Raw genomic sequence first — 11,691 nt, 5'->3', positions numbered from 1 at the left:
CCCTGTTCCCAAATTGAGAGCTTTCTATTGCAGTGGTTGACCGCAGGCTAATTCGTAAATTGGCCATACACAGGCAGATTTAAGCTGTTGATTCGGGTCCTTTATGGTGGCCATACACGGGCAGATAAAGCTGCCGATATCGGTCGTATAGACCAATTTGACAGCTAATCTGCCCATGTATGGAGGCTTCCAACGGGTCTTTCCGATCAATATCTGGACACGATATCGATCGGGAAGGTTTGATTTTTCTCCCGCCAACCCGTTAGAGCCTATTGCGATCATTGTAATCCGATCGTTCGGCCATAGGGCCGAACGTTCAGATTACCCCCGATATAGCCCTGCCGTTAGTGGCATATCGGGGAAAAGATCCGCTCGTTTGGTGATGTCGCCAAATGAGCAGATCTTAGTGTATGGCCACCTTAAAACAGATTCAGCAGCTAATCTGCTAGTGTATGGGGTCCTCCAATGTGCCTGCAGACTGATATCGGCCAAAAATTGGCCAGCTCTCGAGCAGATTTAATTTTCCCACCTGATCAATTACTACATTAGATCAACCCGATATTGCCCACCTTATTGTGGGCATATCTGGGGAATAATCTTATTGTGTATAGCCGCCTGAACCCTGGTAACTCAAAGGTGGCTACACAAATACCAAAATTTAATAGGTCACCAAAGCCATAAGTCTATAGAGTAAAAGGATCAGTTGGTAACCCTATAGTGCAGAAACAATTTTAGAGAACTTTGTGATTTAGTAACACCTGGCCATCTTCACTTTATTGTTCCCAGAGTAACAGTTGTGTAGATGAAGTAGTTTTGCTGCCTCACAACAACATAACATTTCCAGATAGACTTCCCAATAGAGTCTGATTGCAATAATAATAAAAAAAAAAAATATATATATATATATATATATATATATATATATATATATATATATATATATATATATATATATAGTCAAATACAAGAATCCTCTGCACTCAACCCATTATCAATATATTTAAGACAGAGACATTTTGTGCATACTGCTACTAAATATATATATATATATTGATAGTCACTATGGACCACACAGGTCTCGGTTGCCCTCCATTATATCAAAACTGCTTCCTCTGAAACCCTGTACTGTTCACTGACTGCATTAAACCGCTGCTGCTTTAACTCTTTCACTGCTGGACAGGTCTGCAAAGCATCATTTGCCCTTTTTTCCATTTGTTATTTGTTGTGTTGCAAATCTTTTTAACTTTTTTTTTTGTTCATTTGTTATTTAAATATGGTATACATTATACTTGGTCAAATTTGAACTGAATAGAGGTTTTATTAATTTATGTTACCAATAAATTGTACATAAAATATGTTACAATATATATATTTCTAACTCTAGAGCATATGTATTTATGCCAGTGAAAATATATATATATATATATATATATATATATATATATATATATATATATATATATATATATATATATATATATATTTTTTTTTTTTTTTCCCTATATGGCCCAATGGCCTGCAGGAGTTTTCAGGACTTTTATGTTAAAGGTATAAGCACACTCCAAGGAAAAGAGGTCAGAAACATTTAGATATCCTGTTTTCTTCTGGGAAACACACAAGGTGCCAAACTGCATAATAAATAGTTTATACAGAAGTGACGGTGATGCTATACTGAGTGTGTGTTCTCTTATTAAGCACACAGAGTGCCAATAAACTGTATGCTATAACATGAAGAATACAGTCATTGTCTCTATTAAAATGCCAGTTGAGTCTGGTTATTTTTTGGCCTTTTTTTCTATAGTTTCCCTTTACATAAGATCATGAAACCTGCTCAGAATGTGTACATCCAAGGTCTGTTTCTTTTAACTCTATACTGGTGCATTTTGTCCTGTTTTCTTTCACATATTATAAATGTTAAATTACAAAAAAAAACTCATAGCTGTTGTATTCAGACTCAAGTCTCCCCGTCAATGGAAACTGATTTTTATGTTGTGTTTTGTTGACACTCCATTGTCATTGCTATGGTAGATTTCTGTTGCAAATAAAATGTTCTTGGAAAAACACTGTGGTCATATTGTCTTTTCTTGCTTTTTTTAATGTAAGTTGTTGAAAGAGGGCTTGGTGTTGTTTCACTACAAAAAGCAGATTAGGTGGGACATAACTCATGTTGAACGAGGGGGTATGCTTTCTTTTTTATTCTTGCTTTGCTTGGTATGGATTATTGTCCTGCCGTGTCTTATTTCTACCTCTCTAGCTCACCTTTGCTCTGTCCTACTACTCTCTGTCCAGAGCTTCACCTGCACTTTCCTGCTCCTGTCTATCCAAACATTTGCCCTTTCCATCTGGTTCCCCTCTCTCCAAACCTTCTGTGGCTCTGTCCTATTCTGTTCAGACCTCTATCCAGCTTCTTCTGTCTGTCCATCCATTTCTAGTATGTCTCTTATCTAGGCCCCTGTTTTAGGATTTATCTTCCCCAACCTTAACATCATTAATTTGAGAAGTTTCCCTTGACAGATCCCTGACACTCCCTAGATTCCAGTATGTTTAAAGAATCCTAGTATAGAGCATGATGAAAAATGCGCATTCTGTAATAAAGTCTTAACAGTAACCCATAACCTTCTATATTTTCCCATAGCCAAAGTTTAGATAAACCAAAAAGAAACGTGGCTTATTTATCCTGTTTGGATTGATCACACTGTGAAAGATTAATTACACTTAAGTAAAGAAGGAATATAAATATGCACACATGGCTCTCTTCCAAGTCTCTTCCTACAGGGATCAATGTTCTGCTATACTATCTCTCCTGTGTTACAGGAATTAAACTTTTTTTTATGGGCTTACCATTTGGACAAGAAAAAACAATTCCAGATAAAACCCCTCCTCAAGTGTCGTAATAAAAACACTTTACTGCATATGATATGAATTTTTAAAAGAAAAAAAAAAAATATATATATATATATATATATATATATATATATATATAATGAACTCGTACTAACCGGTCCAGAAGAAGCGAGCTGGAGCCAGGCAATGCGTGGCCGTGGGTGCGGGGTTGGTGGCCTCTACCACTCCGAGCTCCGAGTGGGGGGGGGATTGTGCGAGCGCCGAGCAGAGCCCAGGTAACTTTTTTTCATAGTCAGTGGGCCTCCAAAACAAGTGGGCCCTGGGCACATGCCCCTTTTGCCCGCTTATTAAAGAGGCTCTGTCCATGACAACCAATAAGATTCTTGCATTTCAACCTATTGCTAGTAAATGCTACCTGCTGATTAGTTGCTATAGGTTACTGCCACTGGACAAACTTAGTGCCTTTTATTACATAACCCCATAAAAACAGGTATGGGATCCCTTATCTGGAAACCTGTTATCCAGAAAGCTCTGAATTAGGGAAAGGCCTCTCTCGTTGAGTCCATTATTAGCAAATAATTTTGCTTAAATTTTTAAAAATGATATCCTTTTTCTCTGTAATGATACAACAGTACATTGTACAGGTATGGGACCTATTATCCAGGATGCTTGGGACCTGGGATTTTCTGGGTACTGAATCTTTCCTTAATTTGGATGTTCATTGCTTGTCTGCTAAAAAATGTAGTAAATATTAAATAAACCCAAAAAGCTTTTTTTGCTTCCAATAAGGATTAATTACAGTATATCTTTGTTTGAATTCATGTACAAGATACTGTTTTATTAATACAGAGTTTAAGGGAGACTTCCTTTTCCATAATTCGGAGCTTTATGGATAACAGGTTTCTGGATAACTGATTCCATGCCTGTACTTAATCCTAACTAAGATATAATAAATCCTTATTGGAGGTGAAACCTATTGGGTTTAATTCGTGTTTAAATTATTTTTTAGTAGACTTAAATTTGGAGATCCAAATTACAGAAATATCCCTTATCCAAGCATTCTGAATAACAGGTCCCATACCTGTGCAACCATCACCACTAATATAATAATATAAGAAATTCCATTATACTCCGGCAGATGTTGCATAAATAATTTCCATAATAGTATTTTTTATTTTCTTACGTTTTTTTTTAATTCTCAAACATCTTATTTTTTCCAGCTGCAAACAAAACACTCATGTAGTAAGTCACTGACAGATTCCATCTGCTCTAGTTGGCTGATTATTGTAGGCAAACTGAGGTCGAGGTAGCATAAAAAAATAAATAAAAATCTGATAGATAATAGAATAAAAGCTTGTTAAAGCTTGTAAAATTTGCAATGTCAGACCTGCCGAGGTTGCATATAAGTCAGTGGGAGAAGTCCCGAAGATATCTTGATCTGAGCTGAGTTTCGTGCAATAATCTGAAGATTTTGCGGTTTTCAGGCAAAAATCAGTTTTTGGGTCGAAAATCCGATTTTTTGGGGGGTTTTTTCCCTCACATAAAATATTCGGCAAAATGTAATGATAAATAAGGGGAAAAACTGTACGGATTTGTTTGGAGTATTTTACAGAAAATAATGAGATCAATTTGGACTAAATGGGCCTCACAGTAGAAGTGGAAACTAAAATTGGACCATTTTCAGTGTTTCAGAATCCAGTAAATAATTTAGAAGAGATTCAAAAGAGAAGGTCCCCAACACAATACTTGTGAAAGTTACTAAGGTCTGTAGCTTCATCTATTCACTTATCCACATTCATTGTGAAATTTTGTATGGTAAAGGAATCTAAAAGGAACTGCAGAAAATAAGACATCATAGAGATTTAGTTCAAGGGCAGGAAACCTCTTCTAACAATACCTCTGTGACTAAAGATGTCTTCTCGCTAGATTCAAAGCCTTCACAAACACTGAGTAGTTTACATTCAGCATAGTATGTAGTAGTTTAACTCCTCTTGTCAATTTACAGTTCTATAACACTTAAAGAAAAACTTTACCCCAAAATGAATATTTAAGCAACATATCTTACCAAACAGATTATATATTTAAGTAAATCTTGCCCTTTAACATCTCTTACCTTGAACCACCATTTCGTGATGGTCTGTATGCTGCCTCAGAGATCAACTGACCAGAAATACTACAACTCATCGGGGCACATTTACTAAGGGTCTCAAGACCTACTGAAAGGTTGAGTAATAAACAGGAAGAGGTGTGGTGGTTTTCTTTCTTGATGCTGTCTCCAGCTTGGATTTATTTTGTTCTGGTGTGTGGTGCCTGCAATTCTAGTTCATTAATCAACCTTGTTGGTGGTGTACAGTACATAGTTATACAGTTAAGCAGGGTTGAAAAAGACCAAAGTCCATCAGTTTCAACCCCCCAACAAACCCCAGTGCACATATTTATGTAGAGAATAGGTGCAAAAGCATTGACTGTATCCCTGTAATGGCAGAAGCACAGAGCCTGTGTCTGTGTACTGTAAACTGTTACCTAGAAACCAGCTATTCAGTGCGCTCAGTGCAACAGGAAGTGACACAGCAGCTAAGGAGTGGCTGGCAGTAAAAGGAAGTCACAGATACTGGCAAAAGAAGAGAGCCTGGCATAGAGAGCCGCATGGTAGACGGAGAAGGAAGCAAGAGAGCTGCTGGTGGGCCCAGAGAGCTTAGAGGCTGCACCACAAGTATTCATTTGGATCAGGCTGGCACAGGGAAGCCACATACTGTGCCTGGAGAGACAGAGAGTGTGAAAGGAATACAGACTGGAGGAACAACCAGCAGGGGATTCCTATCTGAGCATCCAAAGGGGCTGGTAATCGCACTGTATGCCTGAATGTGCTGGATTCGCCTGGAGAGAGCTCTAAAGCATCCGAAGAGGATTTGTGAATATCCTGGATAAAGGGACAGTACCCAAAAGAGGCGCTGAAGAATAAAGAGACTATTTATTAAAGGACTTTGCTTTTGTTAGTTAGGCAGACAGTTTGGCGCTAGCAAGTTAGTTAGTGAGGCCCTATTGCCACCAGTTAGGAGTGCTGTATGTACTAGTTGGACAGTTAATTTATATAAACTGTTATTTAGTTTAACCAATACTGTGTGTGTGTTATTACTGTATTCCTAGTGGGGCCAACTGTAGGCACATTCCCGGATCCCACTAGGTGGAGGCACTGCGCTAGTAAGTACCAGGTACCCAGTCTCTCCCCATACCACTGTGGAGTGGCTCAGGTTTGTCCCGTGTCATCAGTGGAGTGTAACACCGACAAAGGGGTGTCGAAAGGGTTACATTTTTTAGGCACTGCTGAGATTACGGCTGGGACCTGGTCACAGAGAAAGTAAGTAGCAACTAGCTAGTCAGTGATTTCAGTGCAACAGGAAGTGACACAGCAGCTAAGGAGTGGCTGGCAGGAAAAGGAAGTCACAGATACTGGTGTAGGGATGTGAAAATTTAGCCACCATTACACATTACTGACAAGCACATCTCTAGTAATCCGGACGCCTAAGTGGGTCCTTATGGGGACCTTGTGCTTATGTAACCCCTGTAGTTCTCACAGTGTATACCAGATGGCACTGTGTCAGAATATAAAGGTGTTGGAAACCATGAGGTCTGGGTCCATTGCTTTAGCCCAACTAAGCAGGCTGGAAGGGAATGGGTACATGTCGATCCTAGGCACATTGGCTCTAGTAATTAGATAGTATACTCTTTTATAGATCACTCTAGGAGTGATAGAGAGTTTATATAGTTGAGCAGCTCAATGCTCCGCCGAGGATAATAGAGGGATTAAGATCCCAGGGTACTGACCCGGAGTAAGGACTAAAGTGTTGAGACTAGGGATGGTAGGAATTCCCCTAGACTGCCGAACTACTGGCGCCCATCATTGTGCTATTGTACCTGGTTACAGTTGCACTACACCCTGAGAGAGAGGGCTTCATATGTGTTATAACCCCACTCACATAGTAGCTTAAACTGACTACAGTAAAGTCAGTTTACTATAGCGCTACACTGGCAAAAGAAGAGAGCCTGGCATAGAGAGCCGCAAGGTGGAGCCACTGCGCTAGTAAGTACCAGGTACCCAGTCTCTCCCCATACCACTGCAGAGTGGCTCGTGTTTGTCCTGTGCCATCATGTAAGCGCCACAAGTGGAGTGTAACACCGACAAAGGGGTGTCGAAAGGGTTACATATACATATACCTATACAGAACAATTTATACACTCACATGTACAACAATATATACCAATATCAATACTAGCTAGCTGCAGATCTTAAGATCACAATAGGTGTCCCCTTGCAAGTACATTTTCTACAGAAAAAACAGTTCAACCTCGAGAGTCTAATTTGAGAGCCTAATGTAAATCTTTCATTCCTTTTACCAGTTTAAAAAAATTGTACTAAATACTCAAGGTGAGGCCTTACCAGAGACCTATAACCCAGCAAAATTATGTTTTCTTCTCTCAAGCTAATGGCTTTTTTATGCAACGCAGTACTTTATTTGCTTTAGTTGCAACTCAATGACTGCCTAAATGTACACAGTTTGTTATCCACAAAAATCCCCAGATCTTCTCAGTTAAGGAAACCCCCAACACATATACCATTTAGTAACTCACATTTCAATTCAATTGGCAAGATCTATTATGCATAGAAGGATCCTTGCTCAAACTCTTAGGGGCAGATTTATTAAGAGTCGAATTGAAAATTCATATTTAAATTTTCAAATTTTTACCAGTAAATTATCCAGATTGGATTTTTGAGATTTATCAAACTCTGGCCCTTTAAGAATTTAAATTTGACTATTCGCCACCTAAAACCTGACGAATTCTTGTATAAGTCAATGGGAGAGGTCCAGTGACAAATCTGAAGCTGTTAGTAGCCTTTCTGACATTCGAGTTTTTTTCAGAGAAAAAACCTGATTGCAGTTTGGTCGAAATCGAATTACAGTCGAGTTTCTGGGACAGTAAAATTATTCCAAGTTTTACATATTTGATTTTTCTAATAAATAACCTCCAAATCGAATTTAGAGTAAAATCAATTCATTAGAGTTAAAAACAAATTCACATGAATTCGAAATTCGACCCATGATAAATATGATGTTCAAGCACCACAGAAACAATTTGTCAATCTCTCTGCACCATGCCAGACCTCACAGAGCTAAGCTTGTTTAGTACCTTAGGGTGAATACCATCCAGTCCTGGACCTTTTTTTACCTTTACATGTTATAGTCTCTTTCAAAATTTCCTCCTGATTCACCCATCAATATTTATACTGTTAGAGTTTGGTCTATTAAAAGGAAGCCATCATTACTTGGTTTTTCATTGGGATGCACCGAATCCAGGATTTGGCCATTTTAAGCAGGATTTGGATTTGGCTGAATCCTTCTGTCCGGCTGAACCGAATCCGAATCCTAATTTGCTTATGCAAATTAGTGGCGGAGAGGGAAATCTCGTGACCTTCCCACCCCTAATTTGCATATGCAAATCAGGATTCTGATTCGGTACGGTATTCGGCCGAATCCGGTGGTTCGGCCAAATCCAAAATAGTGGATTCGGTGCATCCCTAGTTTTTCAGTTGTGTAGATGAAAAATATCAGGTCAGAGTCTCTGCTTTTTCCTTGCTCTCATCCACCAAAAGACTTTACTCTTATACTAAGGGTCCCAGCTTCATCTTTTTTACTATACACATACTTAAAGAATCATTTTAGATTAATTTTATTCTTCACTGCAACATATCCCTATTTTAGCTTGTCTGATAGCTTTTTGCATGCTTTAGTAGCATCCTGGTACCTGATAAAAGTGTCAACTGTCCTGGCTAACTTGGATTTTTTTCTTATCAACTCAACACTTCTATCACCGTTTCCAGAATGCTCTCCCATAGCTGAAATAAAAAGTTGACATTCAGCATATTAACAAACCTTCTAGCTTTTTTCTGTCTTGGCAACTCCATTACCCCAGTCAATGTCTGAATAATTGAAATTTGTAATAGTAGCTGAGCTTTATTCTCTTCACTTATATTGAGAGGTTTGTAGCATGCACCAATGATAATTTATTTTATATCCTTAAATAAATGTACATAATGGTGTGATGGTGTGCAATGATATTGCAAAATTACAATCTTTATCACTAGAGATTCTTTAGTTCTAGAATGCAATGCTATTTTAGGTCAAATAAACATTTTATGCGGCAAATCAAGCCATCCTTTCTTTCTCAGTCCCTTATCATTTCTTAGTCAGTGAAGAAATGTCGCTCACTTGCCTTTTCATAATAGATTTGGCCAGACATGCAGTGTGCTATGGGAATTTGATTTAGTCCTCTCCCCAAACCTGCTAGCCTTCAGAATTCCAATGTATTTGATACATGCGGCTTTTTTGCTGCTTTGACAGTTTCCACAGATTAAATGGAGGGTTAATCGGTGTACTGGAGAGCAGTGCTTTTTTTCTGCTTGATCCGATTCTCTTTGTATGGGTCAATAGACTTTGTGCAGGTCTCCTGATGTCTAAGGTTTGACACATGGAGACTTTATCTTTGTCTCTGTCTGTGGATAGTGTCACAGCTCATTTATTTTGATGGTTCTCTGTGGAGTTGTTTTCTTTTACCATTTAAGTTAACTTACTTCTGAATAAGGACAGATCAATAAGGACCTAGCAATGTAAGCCCGTCTTAATGCTTTGCTGATTCCCAAAACATATACAGAAAGTGAAAAGCACTATCTACAGTATATACTGAAATCGACACTGAGAGTTTACTGTTCTAACTGTACAAAAAGATTTGTAATGCTACATTCCGTTCTTCTTCTTTGCAAAGTTTTTTGTTTTTCCTTTTTTGATACATAAAATGATTATTGTGCCTCCACCACCAAACATACTACTCAGTCGTGCTGTTTCTCAGTTGGACATTTTAGACATCTAACTAGCTGTTGTATTCAGTTCTCTAGACCAGGATAATGACACATGTTCCCTGAAGCTAAATATTTCCACCTGCTACAACTAAATACTCTTCTTATCTGACTCGATTTCCCAGCATGAGTGAGTTATTTGAAGCAGAAAAACATACTAGGTTTGAAAAAATTATAGAAAAATAATTGTATGGTATATATGTATTGTATAGTGTACATTTGAAAAAATATATCTACATCTGACGGATTATTTTGTAAATTGCCTCTTTTGCTAGCAGATTAACGTATCACTTGTTTTAATCTTTTCTGGGACATTCTGGGAATGCATGCATTTGCAGGTTTTTTTCCTAGATTCAGTAAAGGGGACCTGTCACCCAGACATAAAAAGATGTATAATAAAAGTCCTTTTTTAACATAAACCCCACATTTGTATTTTATTAAAACTTCCATACATTTAATAAGGGTATTTAAAAATCTCAGCTGTCACTCATATATTATATTGTTTTCCCCGCCTCTATGCCTCAGGCATAGAGGCGGGGCAGGCACCTTCTTTCACTTTTCATTCTGCATTTCCTAAATGTCATTGCTCTCCCTCCTCACCATCAAATTGTGTAGTCAATACATGGTCATGGGCATCAGGTCCCCCATTCTGGCACATAATAAGATTTTGGGATAATGCAAAGCGTGCCTCAATGACAGTGTCCACAAAATGGTGCCTGTCTGCTTTCTGTGATTTCCAAGACAAAAGCAAAAAGGATTAAAATAATTTATATAGTGTAAGTAGCGTTCATGTTGTATGATAAACCCAATAGAAAAGAATTTGGAATGTTTGCTTATGGTGACAGGTCCCCTTTAAAAGCAGATTTATTAAAAAAGTGGAATTAGAGCTCACAACAGAAAAACTCACCTATTTTCTACTCATTTCTATGAGAGTTTTAGAAGCGTATTTATCAACACCGATAAAGACACTTCTAAAAATCACATAGGAATCAATAGAAAGTGGGTGAGTTTTTCTGTGGTGAGCTCTAATTTCACATTTTGATAAATCTACCCAATGATTGCAGAATTGCTAAGTTGTTTGCAAAGTGGTACCAAAGTGGCCCTCTTTGGAGAAGAGATTAATTGAACCACTCTTCCACTACTCAAATGCAGAGATCACAGCAGAGGCGTCCACAGAAAATTTTCCAGAGAGGGCATGAGGGAACACATTTTAGGACATCATCAGTAGAACACACCCTCCTGCGTGCATTGTCCTAACGAAGTATGCAGACTCGCCTCTTATCATACTCACTGATCTGAAGAGGCTGCAATTACACCTCCGTGCTGCCCTGTTGTGGCTTGGTCCTCCCTCCTTAGCCCTCCCTTCTCAGTGCATCTGTTAGGGTTGGCACCTTTTAGCCCGGTGGAGACCAGGCAGGGGGTGGGGTCGGGATGTGGAGGGGGTGGGTCATGACATCAAGGGGATGGGCAGTGATGTCAGGGGCGGGGCTATGCCGCCAATTGACGATTGCCGTGTCAATCATAGGGAATCCTGCCCGGTTTTCCTAATTGGGAGAACCATGCAGGCAATTTTGTTAAAACCAGACAGGTGGCAACCCTAGCCTTTGTCCATGTCCTTCCTCTTCCTTTTTCTTTACATATTAATCATATTCACATACAATTGCAAGGGGAAGCTGGAGTGTAGAGGGCCCAGTAAGGCCCTAATTAATGAGCTATTTCAATATATTTTAGTAGAATTAGTCAACATACCAATGTTTTAGGGCCCTAAATTAATTTTGTTCTGGGCCCTGTATCATCTACTTATGCCACTGCCTGTGTTGTTATTACTCCCCACTGCCAAACTCTCCATAAGCTTTGAAAAGTAATTTCCACTGCAGTTTTTCACAACGATTCTTATTGGAGAAAAATATTTTTCAAAGTCCTGCCTGCCTGGTGGA

This window comes from Xenopus laevis, chromosome 3L, assembly GCF_017654675.1.
Source record: "Xenopus laevis strain J_2021 chromosome 3L, Xenopus_laevis_v10.1, whole genome shotgun sequence".
Lineage (NCBI taxonomy): Eukaryota > Metazoa > Chordata > Amphibia > Anura > Pipidae > Xenopus > Xenopus laevis.
This window is presented reverse-complemented; position numbering follows the sequence as displayed.